The sequence below is a fragment of the Hemicordylus capensis genome, chromosome 6, assembly GCF_027244095.1.
Source record: "Hemicordylus capensis ecotype Gifberg chromosome 6, rHemCap1.1.pri, whole genome shotgun sequence".
NCBI lineage: Eukaryota > Metazoa > Chordata > Lepidosauria > Squamata > Cordylidae > Hemicordylus > Hemicordylus capensis.
Genome location: NC_069662.1, coordinates 91,107,191 through 91,125,350, shown reverse-complemented (window position 1 = coordinate 91,125,350; position 18,160 = coordinate 91,107,191). Strand labels below are relative to the sequence as shown.

At 42.5% G+C, this 18,160-nt stretch overlaps 1 protein-coding gene across 4 annotated transcripts in view; it reads left to right on the top strand.

Annotated features, from left to right (window-relative positions):
- NPSR1 (neuropeptide S receptor 1) overlaps positions 1-18,160 on the top strand; it is a 166,076-nt gene that overhangs the window by 10,041 nt on the left and 137,875 nt on the right. The window lies entirely within an intron of this gene.

Sequence of the window (18,160 nt, the reverse complement as noted above, 5' to 3'; positions counted from 1 at the left end):
AATAATAGATAAAACACATTAAAATTTTAAAAAATGGTTTCAGTGAAAAGCCTGGGAAAATATGTACGTCTTCATAGTCCTCCTAAACACAAACAGAGAAGAAGATGCTCTTATTTCAGCAGGGAGCGTATTCCAAAGCAGTGGAGCAGCCACAGAGAAGGCCCTGTCCCGAGTTGCCACCAAATGGGTTGGCGGCAACCATAACCAGACCTCTCCAGATGATCTTAATAGGCGACAAGGTTCACGACAGAACCCTAACCCTAACCTAAGCTATTAAGGGCTTTAAAGGTAATAACCAGCACTTTGTATTTTGTTCGGAAACGTATCAGCAGCCAGTGCAGTTCTTTTAGAATCAGTGTTATATGGTGCCTTCAGGTAAACCCAGAGACGAATCTGGCTGCTGCATTCTGTACCAATTGTAGTTTCCGACCTGCGTACAAAGGCAGCCCCTTGTAGAGTGCATTACAGTAGACAAGCCTAGACGTTACCACGTAGCATAGTGGTTAGAGTGTTGGACTAGGACTGGGAAGTTCGAATCCCCATTCAACCATGAAACTCACTGGGTGACTCTGGGCCAGTCATGTATCTCTCCACCTAACCTACCTCACAGGGTTGTTGTGAGGATAAAAATAAGCATGCACACAGCTCTGAGCTCCTTGGAGGAAGAGCAAGATATAAATGTAAAAAAATAAAAATAAATAAATGTACCACTGTTTTAAGGCCATTTCTCTCCAGAAATGGATGAATCTGGTGCATCAGCCGAATCTGATGAAAAGCACACCTGGCCACAGCCTCAACCTGAGAAACCAGGGAGAGTTTGAGATCCAGGAGCACTCCCAGATTACGAAGCTGATCTTTTAGGGGGAGTGTAACCCCATCCAGAACAGGCAAATCAAAACCGTCTCTCGGATCCCGACCCCCTACAGACACTACCTCCATCTTGTTTGGATTCAACTTCAGCCTGTTGGAGTGTCAGACCATATCGAATGTGTGTACTTACGTTTGGGGACCAGGGATAGACTGGGGCTTCTGTTGGTGTACCGATTGCTAGGGATGTGCACAAAACTGGTTCGCCCGGTTCGGTTCGGATCCGAACCGGGTCCGAACCAGGAGGGGGTGGTTCGGTTTTGGTTTTGTTCGAACCAACCCCTGGTTCGGTTCGGATCTGAACTGGTTTGGACACCCAAAAATTGGTAGGTTGGTAGCTGGCACCCAGGGGTACCTGTCACCCAAACCCCAAAGCAATCAGACACTTGTACGATTTTTAATGAATTTTTGAAAATTGTTTTTATTTTTTTCTCATAGGATATAATGGGACTCGAACCAGGCCATTATTCCTTATTGTGGAGCACCCATGGGTGCCAACAACCATGCAAACCCTGAAGCAATCAGACACCCCTATGATTTTTTTATGAATATTTGAAATATTTTTAATTATTTTTCTCATAGAGTATAATGGGACCCGAACCAGTCCATATCCCCTATTGTGGAGCACCTAGGGGCACAAATGTGGGGTGGGTGGTAGACAGACAGGGGTGCCTATCACCCAAAAAATCCCAAGGCAATTGGACACTCCTCTGATTATTGGTGAATTGTTAAAGTATTTTTGAATTCCTCATAGAGAATTAGGATTGCAGCAAATGTATAGCTTCACGTTGAGGGAAAGGGGTGTCGTAGAGTGGAGTGTGGTGGCTGGTAGTTCCCAGGGTGGGCAAGGAAGCTATCAGATTTACTTGAAAGGAATTGGGCAAAGGGGTGATTTTTAAGTGATTTTTGAAGTTTAAGGTTTTTCTCCATAAAGAAGCATGGAGGTGTCAGCAAATTTATAGCTTCACGTCGGGGGCAAAGGGGTGGCCTAGAGCAGTGTGGGGTTGGTGGTAGTGCCAGGTAGGGGCAAGGAAGCTACCTGAATTTTTTCAAAGGATTTGGGCAGAGGGCTGATTTTTGGTGAATTGTTGAAGTTTACGCGTCTTTAAGGTTTTTCCTCATAATAAGTTATAATGGAGCTTTCAGCAGCCCCATAAGTACACTTGGGGGGTGCTGGGGTGGCCCAGAGTGAGTGGTGGTGTAGTGCACATTAGGGATGTGCAAAACGTTTCAGGCACAGAACGATCTGTGCCCGAAACAGTGAATTTTGGATGATTTGGGGCTGAACCGAATCACCCACAAAAAGATCCGAGAAATTTCGGGCCGAGCCGAATCACCCGAATTTCGGGCCCGAAAATTCAGGTGATTCGGACCTCCATTGCTTTGGGGTTTGGGTGACAGGTACCCCTGGTTGCCAGCTACCATCCTACCAATTTTTGGGTGTCCTAACCGATCCGAACCGGTCCGAATCGAACCACCCCCGGTTCAGTTCGAATTCGAACCTGCAGCCCGAACCTGATGACTGGTTCGGTTCGGATCTGAACCGCCGAACCGCCACGGTTCGGATCTGAACCGGTTCGCACATCCCTACCACCCATTGAGATCACCAGGAGAGGTCCGTCTGCATTTGCCACCGGCTTGTCTGGTGGCCACTTGGGGACGGGCCTTCTCCGTTGCTGCCCCGAGGCTTTGGAATGCGCTCCCTAGTGAAATCCCCATCTCTGACAGCTTTTAAAAGGTCCTTAAAAACACATCTGTTCACCCAGGCTTTTAACTGATACTCTTTTGATTGTTTTTAATGTTGTTTTAGAGCATTGTTTTTTTTTAAAAAAATAAATTGTGTTTTAAATTTCTTGTTTTTGTTTTTAACTAATGTTTTAATGCTGTTTTTATCTGTTGTGAACCGCCCAGAGACATAAGTTTGGGGCGGTATAGAAATATGTTAAATAAATAAATAAATCCCCCATCCAGCCCAATATCGCTTCCAGGCTGGCATTTATGGGTGTCATGCCATTTCCTGGCATGTTGGCAAGTTGGTATGGAGAAATAGATCTGGGTGTCATCAGCATGTTTATAGCATCCTAGATCCCTGACGATCTCTCCCAGTGGTTTCATGTAGATGTGAAAAAACACTGGAGACAATATAAATGTAATAAATCAACAAACATATTTTCTGGCCCAGCGTCAGTAATCTCTGTACCCAGTGCAGCTTGGTCTGTCTCTTCCTCCCAGATTCCTCTGAGAACTAGGGAGATGAATGCCAGGCTACACTGTGAAAAGGAGTGAGCGGCTGCCTGTGGCTTCAGCAAGCTGACTGCCAGGCTCAATTCTAAAGATGCCAGGGTGGGATGCTGGGCATGGATTTTTGCAATTCCAAAGACGTGTTCTTCTTCAAACACTCTGCCTTGAAATGCATATGTTTTAAACATTAATGCCTTCTGAATATTGTGCAGTTGGATGGAATTAATTCATAATAGGCCATAGCTGTGATTGTTACTGGGGAACAGGTTATATTTTAATGACATAGCTGCATTTGAGGCGGAAGTAAAACCCAAATTAGTGCTTTTGAAATTATCGCCAGTGGAAGGATTGTTTATCTACTGCTTTGGGGGTGATACAGATCCTTAGTAAGAGCTAATCATTTCACGTTTTGATCTTTTTCTCTAACAGCACACAACTGTGGAGTTAGCCATAATAGGCTAACTTTGCAAGGGAATTCAATTTGAAATGTAATTACTTACATCTCAGTGAATGTTGTCTTTTTCTTGAAAAGGTAAACTAGCAAATCCGTCTTCACTTCAGCAGATACAATAGCAATGATGCTATTAATATAACATAGAAGTGGAATATATGAAGCTGCCTCATACCAGGATGGACCATTGGGTCATCAAGTCTAGCATTATCGAGACAACAGCTCAGCAGGGTTTAAGGAGATGTATTTCTTAGTTTTTGCTACTTGTGATGCCTTTAGCTGAAGACTGGACCTGAAACCTTTGGTTTGTGCAGCGTATGATGTACCAGATGCTAACTTATGGGCTTTCCCTCCAGTCAGTTGTCAAGGTGTGAGTTGGAAACTTATATCTGCCTTTAATTAGCCTGAAGATATCATTTCAATGGATTTGCATAGGTTTAACTGGTCTGGTAAATATACCAAGACTCATCCAAACTGCAGGATATATCTTAGTCCAAAAATGTTGCACCGTGATCTAGATATACTTTGAATTATTCTAAAATTGGCTTCACATTGGCACAAAAGAACTGATGAGTGGTGGAAGCAGTGAGTGCATATCCCTCTTGGACCTGTGGCTTGCTGAGCAGCTGGTGAGAGGCAGTGAGGCAGGGAGGTGCATGCTCCCCATCACCCAACCAGCCCCCTCCACCCATCACCTGCTGTGGCCAGGAGAGCACCTGGGTGGGCGATGGGAGCGGGCAAGGAGTACACATGCAGGCTTCGCCTGGAGAACCTCTGACCCTTGGGACAGCCCTGCTCCATTGGTGGAAGGCTTGGGAGCTAGATTTTCATTGATTTGGACAACACGCCCACTGGAGTGTGCACTCCCCAGGAACCACGGCATCCTGGGAACAGACATCCCAGCAATTGTGTGAAGCTACCCTATTAAAAAAATGTTCGATTCTGTTGAATTAAACATTGCACTTAATTCCGTGAGTAAGAATAGAATTAATCAGGTGTATATTAACTTGCTTAAAGAAATTATCAGAAACTCAACTCTGTGACTTCACAGAGATCACACTATTTAGCAATCCATGTTGCATCTGTGTTTGCAAAGGAGTAAAAAAATAGTCATTCATTCTCACTTTTTAATATTAAAAAATGAGAATGAATGATTATTTGTTTCACTCCTTTGCAAACATGGATGCAACATGGATTGGTAAATAGTGTGGATGCAACTTAAAGGGCAGCACTTTGCGTGGGTTTCCTGGTAGCAACCACTTGTGTACCATAAAGAAAGGTTAATTGTAGGACACTGTGGATACATATTTTCACATGAGAAGCCACTTTTTACCATTCCATGATTACAGCCCACACTAGCCTGTTACAACACTACATCCCAAGCTAAAAAAAGTGGTTGTTCTTGGGAGGCAACTCCACTTTGGAAGCTTCATTTCCACTTAAGCTTGGACCTCACTGATTGATTGACTGACTCACTGTCTGACTGACATGAAACTCCCAGACTAAACCATGAAACACAGAAACATGCACTTTTCACAGGTAGGTTCTAGACCTTGTCCAGACTACCACAAAAATAATACAAAACTGCAGAAAGATTCATTACTTTCCTGGAAAATCCAGAAAAACTCTCTTATTGGAAAGTATGGGGAATGAGACCTCATAGATGTAGGAAAAGACTAGAATTACAACAAAAAGATGTGAATATGCTTGCAAACTGCATGCCCTCACTGACTCACTGACTGGCTGACATGAAACTTCCAGACAAAATCACAAAAGAAAAGATAGAATCATGCCATTTTTGCAGATATATTCCAGACCTTGCACAGACTAAAAAACAAACACAAACACAAAAAACCCCCAAAAACCCAAACCCAAGAAAAATGCATTAATACCCCAGAAAATGTGGGGGAACTCCCATTGGACATCATGAGACCTCATAGAGCTAGGAAAAGGCATGAGTCACAGCAACATAAGACATTGATATGCTTGCAAACTACAAGCTGTTTTACTAATATATGTATGTGAATATATACCACCCACTGCAAAATTAATGAGGAAATGCTTGAAAATTATGATGAAACAAAAATTACATAAATGGAAAATGAAAATAATAATAATAATAGCTGACATAGTGTGCAACAGTATATCGGCCAGTAATGTTGTGTTTATCCAATTTGTATTTAATTGTGCAAATGCCAGATTTGTGCAAAATGGGCTTACTCTTGTGCAGTACAATTTATGCAACTTATGCAAATTGCACAGTCCATTACTAGATTGCTGTACTGTTGTGCAGTGTGTCAGCCAGTATATATTTAAAATAATGTATATTTTATATATATAAAAATGGGAGAGAGGTTTCCAAATACCCTTAGCTTCTTTTCAAACCTAGCCTCCTCCCTGTGGATACTACCTTTTTACAGAGCAAACCACTTCATTCAAAAGAACTGAAAGAGTCTTGGAAAATTATTTTTCATTTTAGAAAGCATTTGGTTGGGGGGGGGGGGAAACATGTAAGAAAAATTCCTCAAGCCATGAAAGGGAATATTACTTTTACGAAAACATGCATAGGATTGTGGAGACCAATTTGGACTATGCAAGTGTTTTCACAAAGAAGCATCTTGGCTCTGAGAATTAGCTGGGGGGAGTTTTGTTTAGGAATGGTGTGTATTTTAACCTTTTCTTGATGTCTAACCAACAAAAACTGATATCAAAAATAAACTACTTTGGGTCTTTATTTTAAATTTTGGCCATGTTAAAAGATGTTTTATAAGCCAGTTTCATTACCTTGAAAGTTGCCTAGGGAATCATTGTTTTTTTAAATTGACACACAAGCCCAGAAAAGAAATTGCTACTCTAAGAGGTCTATATTTAGAATACCTAAACAAAGGTTCATTATTGCTTGTAATTATTTCACAATTATGGCAGCCATTTATGCTAATCACATTTCTGCTTGCAAATGCTAGGCAACAGAAATTATCAAAGGAATTGTGTTACATCTTTAGATAATACTAGTGGATTTAAATGTAATTGTAGAGTGACACAATGATCAGCAATGACTCAATCTACAGAATTCTGACTCTCTTAATGAAGTCAGTTGTTACTCTTCCAGTAAACATGCAGTTAATGATCCTAATGATTAACAACCCAGATAGTACTTGGTCAAGATCCAAATAACTAAGAAAAAAATTCATAGACCCAATAGGTCTTTAGGTTTCTGTTGTATTCTATCTAGTAATCTTTTATTTTTTGTTGTTGTTGTGGGGAGGTTTGTCCCAGTGGGGATACTGTAGAGACTGTGCAGGGTGGAGTCAGATAGGGAAAGAGAGGGAAAGGGAAAGGAGAAGATGGAGTTGTTTCTAAATAAACCCATAGTTAAATCTTCACAAGATTACTTTAGGTCTATGAGGGAAGCAATTATGAAACATTTGGTGATGAAATTTGAACCAGCTATGTGTGTGAGCCTGCAAAGCTTGTGAATGTCTCTTCAACCTTACTGCATTGCATTATGGGCCTACGCTCCTGGACTGCTTTCTACTATTGTCGCTGCTGATTCCTGTCAGTACTTTTAGGATGGTACTGAAACCCCTGAAGGTACTTTCCCCCTTATCAATTAGGGCTGTGCACCTCTTTGGAGAGGCACCAAAATGCTTTGACTCCCTGGAGCCAAAACGTTTTGGCGTGGGGCACGGGGTTCCCTTAAGAGGTTCCCTGGTGCCAAAATGTTTCGGCACAGGGTTCTCTTAAGAGGAGGCAGGAAAGCCCCCATTGGCTCACTGTGGCACTATTGTTACAGAAAGCCTTCCGTGCAAGTGGCATCTAGTGCCGCTTGCCCCTCTAAAATGCCATGCCACGGCGATGGGATGCGTCCCCGGCATCCCTTGTGCGGCATTGGCATGTAAATGGTGTTGATGCATGCACCAACACCATTTACGTGCCGACACCACACGAGGGATCCCAGGGATGCATCCCATCCATGCGGCACAGCATTTTAGAGGGACAAGAGGCACCAGCTGCTGCTTGCATGGCAGTCTTTTCATAACAATAGCACCACGGTAGGCCAGCAGGGGCTTGGAGGATGGGCTGGTAGGACCTGCCCACCTCCTCTTAAGATAACCCTGTGCCCCGTGCTGAAACATTTTGGCACCAGGGAGTCAAAACGTTTTGGCGCCTCTCCAAAGAGGTGCTGGAAAGCTTTGGGCTCATCCCTATTATCAATCCTGGACTCTGTTCACTGGATGCCCATTGCTGCATGGCTCAGATTTCACCACCATCTTTTTTCTTGTTCACCGTAGGATAACCTGATCTTCCCTGGAAACAATAGAGGTCCTATTTCTGCAATTACCTCCTCACTATACAGACCCCTGCTTTTACTCCAACAAAGCAGGTACAAAATATTGCTTTACTGACTGGGCCCTGAAGGCCAAAGAATATATAATATTTTGCCAAACTTCTTGCCAACTTGGAAGGGGATGCCAATTCTTATGAAGCTGCTCTTCAAACCTTAGATGATCATTTCAACCCTACTTTGAATGTGATTGCTGAACATTACAAGTTCTATTCCAGATCCCAACTGCCTGGTGAACTTTGCATACTTTAAGTATAACCTGTGAGTTTGCCAACTTTACTGATGAAATTATCAGGGATCAGATTGTTATGAAAACAAACTGCTCTAAACTGTGTAAAAAAACTGCTATTGGGGCAGAAACCTACCATGGATAAAGTGGTAGAGATGGCTAGGAGGGTAGAAAATGCTCTTCAGATAAAATTGCTTATTTGGTACCCCTGAACCAGCCTCCTGAAATCCAGGCTATTCAGTCTAAATCCTTCCAATCCTGGCCTTCTTATATGGCACTTCCCCAGAAAGTGGCAGCACAAGAAAGGGGGAGCTACCACTGCTACTGATGTGGAGACTCTGGTCACAAAGACAATTTTGCTCACTGTTCTGCATGGAAGGTCACTTGTAACAGGTGCAAAATAAAAGGAGGCACTTGTACCCAGACCCCCAAGGAGACGCGGAGACATTGTTGTGGTGATAACGGTCCATTTTATTGAGGTTTTAGCTACAGAGATGTCGGCTGGGATTGGATGCTCCCATGGCAGTGCAGTGCCTAGCAGGCCGGCCATGCCGTGGCCGCCTCCACCTAGAAGATCGTGGTGTTGGCACCTTGGCTTCAGGATGCACCTCTGCTCTGTAGCGGAGGGGCCCTTCTTAGCCGACCTAAGGTCAGGTTTCTTAACTATCAGAACGACACCCCACCGATGCTGCACAGCCATACGGAGAGGATGCCGCCTGCAGTGAGGTAGGTGCCAAGCAGCATCCCTGATCTGCCAAGCCTCAAGGGATCAGCTTCACCTCCTTGATTTACCTAACCTAAGGTGCCACACCTATTTAGTTAGAAGCTGTCCACCGCACTGTACCTGCCATAGCGGGCGCTAGCCTAGCTTAACGCCTCGCACCCCACAGCCCGAGCATAACTGTGGCCAATCCCAGCCTCAAATCATCTATAAAAAACCTCATGCCTGTGGCAGACAGATGGACCCCGTCACCCAGAAAGAGCGCCGGCTATGAAAACACGATGTGGTCGTGGGGAATGCATCCCCCCCCGTTGGCTGCCAAGAAGCGAGCCATCGCCACATTGACCCCCCTTCGAGCCCTATCGACCTTGTTTGGCTTGATAGCCCCCCTCCAAACCCTGCGCTGTGTGATGTCTGACCAGAGGATGACCACCCCTGGGCACCAAGACAACACCACCCCGAGATCCAGCTCAGTTTGGCGTGCCAGGGAAATACCTGACCAGCTAACCAAATCGTTCCCAACATAATGCAGAAGCAGGACGTCCGGAGCCGGGTTTTTTTCCAGGAATTCCTGAAGCATAGGCAGCAGCTGTGCCCTCCGCATCCCCCTCCGCCCGAGACATTGGATGGTGGCCCAACGGCCCAGGCCCAGTTGCGTTCCCGGATCCGTGCCAACGGCCCAGGCCCAGTTGCGTTCCCAGATCCGTGCCTTGTGCCCATTTGAGGGCCTAGAAAATAAAGGAGTGGCCCAACACAAGGACCCTGGCACGCCTCGCCGACTGCCTCGCTCCTGCGCGGGAGAAAGAACAATGTGAGATGGGAGACGGGGGGGGCCATCATGGTTCCTACTGCCCCCCACGCATATACTTGCAGTAGACTACCGACCGCCAGCGGCCCACCCTCTGGATTGCAGTACCCAAGTAGCCGAGGCCCGCGGCAGCCGATGCCGCGCCTATCCTGAATGAATGTGTGGACAAGCGATACGTGGACACACCGGCCACGTGAAAGGCTCTCTTCACCAGTGTTTTAATGAAAGGTGGTATATAAATTTAACAATAAAATTAATTAATTAATTAATTAATTAATTAATTAAAATGTCACTATATATACAAATCTGGGAGCCATAAAGAAGCTGTGGAATTACCTTAGTTTGAAAGACCTTAATGGCAGCTGGAACATATCTGCCCTCCCTATTACCATAAATGGATACTTCATTGCTGTCCTGGAATACAAGGATGTACTGCAGAAAGGAAAGTGTACATGCCACAAAAAGGAGTCTCAGTATTGGCTTGGAAACATCAGAAGGATCTATGGATAGTGTTAGACCGAAATAGAATGGAACCCATATTACAGAGGATGGGAAATCCATAAGCTGTGCTGATATGATTGCTGGTTTCTCAGATGGTTTTTTTTCTGATACTCCTGGCACCACCATACATTTCAAACATAAAACTCAGAAGAAAGCAAATGCAATACCTGTACAACACAAAGTGTTGTACCCATAGCATAGCTCCAACTACTTAAAGAGCTCTTAAGACTATCATAGAGCCTGTTGTTTCATCAGAACAGGTCTCTCCCATTGTTCTTGTATGGAAATTAAATGGTACACTTAGACTGTGCTTGAATTTAAGAGATGTGAATGCCAACATGGTAGCGGATTGTCATCCATTACCCAATATCAGTGAAAGGCTGCGTACTCTGAAAGAGGCCTCAGTGTTCACAATACTGTCTTCAGACTTGGTGTTCATAACATTGTTTTTGGACACTGTCGTTGGACTTGGACAAATTCCTCTGCTCAAAGGTTCTTACAAATACACAGCCTTCATTACCCCAGAGAGTCTTTTCCCATTCAAAAGACATCCCTTTGAATTAGCCTCTGCAGCTTCCATATTTCAAAGAATGACTCATGAAATTTTTGGGACTATGGACAGCGTCACTTATTTTCAGGATGACATTTTAGCAAATGGCAAAACCACTGAGGCGCATAATGCTAAACTGACAGAAGTCTTGAGAAAACTCTGACAACATTGACTTACTATCTCTGCAGAGAAATGTCAGTTTTGCACTCACTCGGTGGCATACTTGAGAAACACAATAGCTCAGAGTGGCGTACATCCCAAAACAGCTTTGTGAAAGCTTTTCGAGAAGCACAAGAGCCACGATGCTCTTTGCTCATTTATTCTAAATAACTGACTCTGTATTATTTTAAATTTGTTAGACAATTTGCCTCAAATGTTGCTCCATTGTGTCTTCTTTTTAAAAAGAACATAGCATTTAACTGGGATGCATCCTGCGGGGCTAGTTTTTAGACTATCAAATTGGCCATTGCTGAAAGCCCTGCTCTCACTTCCTTTGACCCCATCAGACACACTATTGTAACCACTGACATTTCTGAATATGGTATGGGTACTGTCCTGACCCAGCAAAAAGGGGTCAGGGAAGCTACAGAGAGCCAGCATGGTGTAGTGGTTAGAGTGGCGGACTAGGACCAGGAAGACCTGAGTTCAAATCCCCATTCAGCCATGAAGCTCACTGGGTAACTCTGGGCCAGCCACTTATCTCTGAGCCTAACCTACCTCACAGGGTTGTTGTAAGCATAAGCATAAACATAACCATGTACACTGTTCTGGGCTCCTTGGAGGAAAAGCGGGATATAAATGTAAATAAATAAATAAAATAAATAAATGCAGTTCCTTTTACTTCCAGAGTGCTTACTGCTTCAGAGAAGATGTATTCTGTCATTGAAAAAGAAGCTCTAGCATTTTTCTGGGCACTTCAGGACTTACTTGTGGAGCAGAAAATTCACTTTACTGTCAGACCATATACCTATCTGCTTTATGTAATACTTGAGGATCAAATCAAGTGACCCCAAGTGCTTACTGAACTTAAACCTTACATAACTAATGTCTGGCCATGCAAAAACAAGATACCTGAACATCTTCAACCATACCTGCATGCAGCAAGTGAGCTGTCCTTTCTCAATGAGCTGGTGCTGAGAACTGATCATTTGGTGATGTCAGCCTCCTTAAAATCAATCTCCTTACAAGCAAAAGTGATCAAAATTGCCCTCAAAGGTCACCTCGCCTGTACATGAGCTTGACTAAAAGGCAAATCAGAGAACGTTTCTGGTGGCCATGTATGGACAAACACATTGAAAATGTAATCAGGCACTATATTATTTGATTGATTGATTGATTGATTGCATTTCTATACCACCTAGTATAGAAATCTCTAGATGGTGTACAAATTAAAACATAATATAAAAACATTTAAAATTCATAAAAACAGATAAAATCACAATAGATAAAAGCACACATTAAATTTAAAATGTATGTATGTCTTGTGCTGTATCTGACAAATTGCAGAATACTTTTACCATCTCATTGACTCCAGTAGCTTATCTCAGTGGTCCCTGGAGAAAACTTATTTTGGATATAATGGGGATAACCAACCCACAAAACAAAGGTGTGTTATAGTAATGGTGGATTACTATTCCAGGTGGCTAGAAGTTTCATTTGCTGACAACATTACTACAAACAAGGTGATCCAGTTCATGGCTGCAGTTTTTGTGAGGGAAGGTCTTCCTAAAGAACTAGTGACTAATAATGACTTAATTGGACACAGAGACAATCCATGAAACTTTTTTTTGCTTATCATATACTGCACAGTCTACTACAGGAATATTACCTTTTATACTGCTGAGAGGGCACAAAGCTACCACCAAACCTACCCAATAGCAACATCTGATAGGGCTTTCCATGCCATCTCACTCTGAGAACGCAGCGATTCATGATTGGGTAAGGTTGAAGCAACAAAAATACAAATTATATGTGGATCAGAAACAGGGTGTGAAACAGTGAACATTTCAGGTGGGGGACTTTGTTTGAGTACGGCTGCCTTATAACATGAGAAAAGGATTTTCCAGATATTCCAGACCAAAGCAAATTATTGAAATCCAAGGAAATATTGTATGATGAGAAGAAACTGAACAGTTTGAGACTTTCCAGCATGCATACTATGAGACAAGAGGGAAGGGAGTCTGATCTCCAGAGAGGAATGGGAGAGGAATTTGATCTTGCCTCTAGTTTTGATCTCATAGAGGAGGCTGATGAAAGTAATGGACAATCCTTTATACCAGAAAAACATCACTAACAGCTCGTGTTCCAGAGAATCCAAGACTTTTGAGGAGTGTGCATGAAAGAAGACCGCCTCAAAGACTTCAAGACTTTGTCACTGATTTTTAAATCAATTACATTCTGGTTGTTCTAAAGGGGAAGGATGTGTTTTATTCTATCTAGTAATCATTTATGTTTAGTTGCTGTTGAGAAGTTTTTCCCAGTGGGAATCCTGCAGAGATTGGGGGGTGGGGGTGGAGTCAGAAAGGAAAAGAGAGGGGAAGGAGAAAATAGAGTTGTTTCCGAATAAACCTTTAGTTAAATCTACAGAATGTTTCTTTGTGTCTATGAGGGAAGCAGCTATAAAATGGCTTTTCTTTGTTTTATGGAGACCCACCAATACCCCAAGGCAAATCATTTTTAACTAACGGGAGTTTTTCAAATGCTTGTGATTGCCTGGAGCCTAAAGGGGGACGGGGAGTAAAAACTCTGACTGGGTGCACCTAGTATGGGTGCGATGGGAGAACAGCTCTCTCTTACATCTTTCTCTTTCCTTGGAAGCCCTCTGTGTCACCAGAAAGTATATCCTTGAATTTTCCATAATCTTGGGTATATATTTTCAGGTGGGACAGAAGACTTTCTGAGGAAAGGGGATGGTGTAAAAAATGGATGCTTTCGTACTGCATCAGTACAATTAGTTGGGAAGTTCTGTTAGGCTGCTCTTGCTGCACCAGTGCATCTTTGCCCCATATGTCAGCCATTAACCCCAGGTAGATTCCTTGCAATTACATGGACTCCACTGTGATATGAACACTGAATGCCCCTACCCACAAGATTGCACTTGCGACGATTTACTGCAAAGACAGCACTGCTGCTTAGGAGAGAAAATATTTTAAAATTCCATTTCTGTCTCACCTTTCTACACTATGCAAGGCAGTTTACAGCAATAAAATGCATGAGAACTATAAAACAATAAAAAGTTACATGAATTAAAAGCCAATTTAAACTAGTCATAATCAAATCAAATGTACAAAGGACAAGAACTGCAAATGTTATCCCCTTCAAAGGAATGTTGGATCAGGAAGGCCTTTTTCATTTTCTAAAAGTCATCAGGGAGCTAGTTTTCCTGCGAAGAGCATTTCATAATACTGGTTGTGGGAGACTTGGAACCAACCTTCTAGACTTGCACCCTCACATGGTCCCCTCTTCCATAGTTAAAACTGGACTAATTGCAAAACTGTAACCAACAGTTGCTACCACCCTGAAGAATGCATACAATAGGTTTATGTTCGGAAATTAGATAGCTTGGAATTCAAAGCACAAAAATAATAGCAAAATACAAGCTTATCTAAACAGATGCCTTTCTTTGCTGTTTGGCTAAAATAGTGCTACCATTTAGGACTTGTCTTGAGTGTTTTATGTACATGTTCTGCAAAACATGTACATTAGCCATTTCAAAGTGTAAGAAATGTTTTCAGCCACATAGTCTACAGATTTGGGGAAGCTCCAACCCAACCATGTAATATTTATGTAGGCATCAAGCAAAATCAACAGAAAAAGAGGAGAGAGAGAATTCCCAGATCTACCTCTTTCCTGAAAGCAAAACCAAGGAGGGTTGGGCAAATTATATCCTCTTGCCCCTAGTAATGTGAATTAATTTTATAAGATTGCAAGCAGCAGGATTTGTGAAAAGCCAATTAAGAAGCTAGTTCCATTCCCCATGCTAGTGGATTACTAGGAAGGATATAATTACTAGAAAGGATAGAATGTCTGTATGACACCCTTCAACATGGGAACAAGGCTGAATAGCATTTGGGGAGAATTGCAAGAGCACAAGTTTCAATTTGCCTAGGTGAGAGTCAGGCACAATATTCATAGAATTGACCACTTGGCAAGATTTGCTGGTTCTCAAAATTGGGGTTTGGGGTTGGACATATAATAATTGCTAGTAAAGTGAAGCTGCCCAATGCTTAGCTGCCATGGCCAATGTGAGTCAGATTCATCAAATCGGCCCCACAGCCAGTAAGTCCCTGCTTCTTCTGGATTACAATTTAATCTCAGTTAGAGAAGCCATTCCTTCACATGTGTGTATGATGGTATGTGATAGAATGCAGGGGTGGGGACAATATGCAGATGTTTGGGGTTTTTTTAAACATGTGAGAGAGTATTGCATATAAAATAGCCATCATTCATTTAAGGGGCATGTACATCAAGCTGTCCCAATATTTATATGGATGTCAAACCTTATAGCGACATGTATTCGTGGCAGCGCATGAGATTCTGGCTTCATTGACTTAACTGGGCTAAATCTCATCATAAATGCTTCATTTTAACTGTGGAACTGATCAAATTGCACATGATCTTCAAATGAAACAAATGATGTATAAACATTTTGGATGTATCAGATAATTCACTTTCTGAAAAATGACTTGCCAGGGAACAGATGTACATCTAAGAGAATGCTCTCCACAAGAGGGAGTGGTTGCTGCCACCATGAAAAATAAATGGCTCATTTTCTCTTTGCACAGACCACAGTTTTTCATGCACAAATATATTTGCATGTCTGATATTTATTGTAATGGTAATATATTATGTTTATGTTGAGCCCTGCATAATCCTCCTTGGAATGTATCCATCTAAAGAAGACCAGAACATCATAACATGGGAAGAACTAAATGTGCTACCAAGGAAAATAATGATTCACTCAAGGATGATCAAGAACAAACATCACCAATTATCAGTTCCACAGCCAGTGCAAACTTTATTCATTTCTGTATGGAAATGAATTTCTTTATGGGAATGAATGGGGATTGTTCAACAGGAGTGCTTTGGTAATCAGAGGGGGAAATTGCTGCATACCTCCACATTGTCCAGTGAATTGTGACTCATTTGTGAAGATAAATATTTCCTTGCCTAACATTCTTTTAAAGTCAATATCTATTTATACTTCTGCAGGAAAGTAGTTTGGAATATTGTGACAAGAACTTCCTGAACTTCAAAAGTGAAAATCAAGCCTTTGTAGAGGAATCACATTCTTGATTCCTCTATCCTTGTCTATGCATTTACACTGATCCTAATGGCACAGTATTCTGGCTGATATAGAGTAGACCAGGAGCAGTGGCTACCATTTTGAACAGTCTGTTGATTCATAGTGCAGTTGGAACTCCTGTCATGGTTTTCCCAGCATTTGGCATGTGCAGATTGAAAGGGGAATTAAAACAAGTTGTTCTAGTAATGACTAATCTACCTACTTTCTCTACAACTGGACTAAATTTGGTCCAAATTGGTTAGGCAATTCACAAGTTAGCTCCTCAAACATTGATGTATCCACCATCTTGAACTGGGGTGGATGACATCATCACAAACTGCATTTGAGGTGTCCCTACAACTGTACCAAATTTGGTCCAAACTGGATCTTGCACCTCAGACATTCATGTGTCTGCCATCTTGAATCAGGATGGATGACATAATTACAAACTACACCTTTCAGCCATTCCTATGTGTCCTTGCAGCTGAAGCAAATTTGGTTAAAATTGGTTCAGCGGTTCAAACGTTAGCCCACTTGTCCCTCACATGTTTATGGCTCCATCATCTTGAATTGGCATGGATGACATCACCACAAACTATGTTGTTGAGGTGTTCCTATGTGTCCTTACAGCTGTAGCAAATTTGGTTCAAATCGGTTAGGTGGTTCACAAGTTAGCCCTCTTAGGCCTCAAGTGTTTATGCGTATGCCATCTTGAATTGGGATGCATGACATCATAACAAACTATGCCATTGACGTGTCCCTGTGTGTTACTCACTACAACTGTACCAAATTTGGTTCAAATCAGTTAGACAGTCCACAGGTTAGCCCACTTGCACCTCAAACGTTCACATGTCCACCATCTTGAACTGGGGTGGATGGTATTATCACAATTGAGACATCACAGCCATTGAGCCATCCTTATGTGTCCCTACAGCTGTAGCAAATTTGGTTCAAATTGGTTAGGCAGTTCTCAAGGTAGCCCACTTGTGCCTTAAATGTTTACATGGCCACCATCTTTAATTGGGGTGGATTACATCATCATGAACTACAGCATTGAAATGTCCTTATGTGTCCCTACAACGGTACCCAATTTGATTCATATTGATCCAGACATTGCAAAGGTAATTGGGGAGGACACACATATGGACACATGGACAGACACAAATGGAATGCCAAGTGATCTTATAAGCCAACTGGAAATTAGGCTAATTACCCATCAATAGCACCAAAACAGTCTATATATTTGGTGGAGGATTATGGTTACAGTGCCTAGCACTGTACAGCCTTGAGGCTGGCATTCAGTGCACAGGAATCAATTCAGTTACTCTAAAAACAGGCATGCCTCCATCTAAGATGAAAATATGGCAGGCTATTACTGCATGGCAGTGCACTTCAAATGGAAACCTGAAATACGTTCACTTATTTTTATAAGCTTATGTATTAATGTGAATAAGTACTCTTTAATCCAGAGAACTATGAGCCAGCGTGGTGTAGTGGTTAGAGTGCTGGACTAGGACCGGAGAGACCCGAGTTCAAATCCCCATTCAGCCATAAAACTAGCTGGGTGACTCTGGGCCAGTCACTTCTCTCTCAGCCTAACCTACTTCACAGGGTTGTTGTGAAAGAGAAACTCAAGTATGTAGTACACCGCTCTGGGCTCCTTGGAGGAAGAGCAGGATATAAATGTAAAAATAAAATAAAATAAATAAATAAATATGAACCTCCTTATACTAAGTCAGACCACTGTTCTATCTAGATCAGTATTACCTAAACTAACCGGCAATGGCGTTTTATGGTTTCAGAAAGGTGTCTTTTCCTGCCCTACATAGAGATGCCAGGAACTGAACCTGAGGCCTTCTGTGTGAAAGGCAAATGCTCTACCACTGAGTTACAGCTCTATCCACATGCAGTGCACACACTATGCTTATAAAGTACTCCTTTCCATTCTTGTCAAAAAGGTTGTTGGTCACATCTGTCAGGGGATTCACAATTTGAACCAGGAAGCTCAGGTTCTAAGGCTAGGGTGTAGTGAGCTATCTAGGTATGATCAAGCCTCAACAGCTCCTTCTACCGCCTCTGCTTGAATTCCAGCTTCTGTGACTGACTGTTTTGCCTCTGGGCTGGATAACCTCCATTCTAAACCTGTTCTTAGGAATGCTGTCC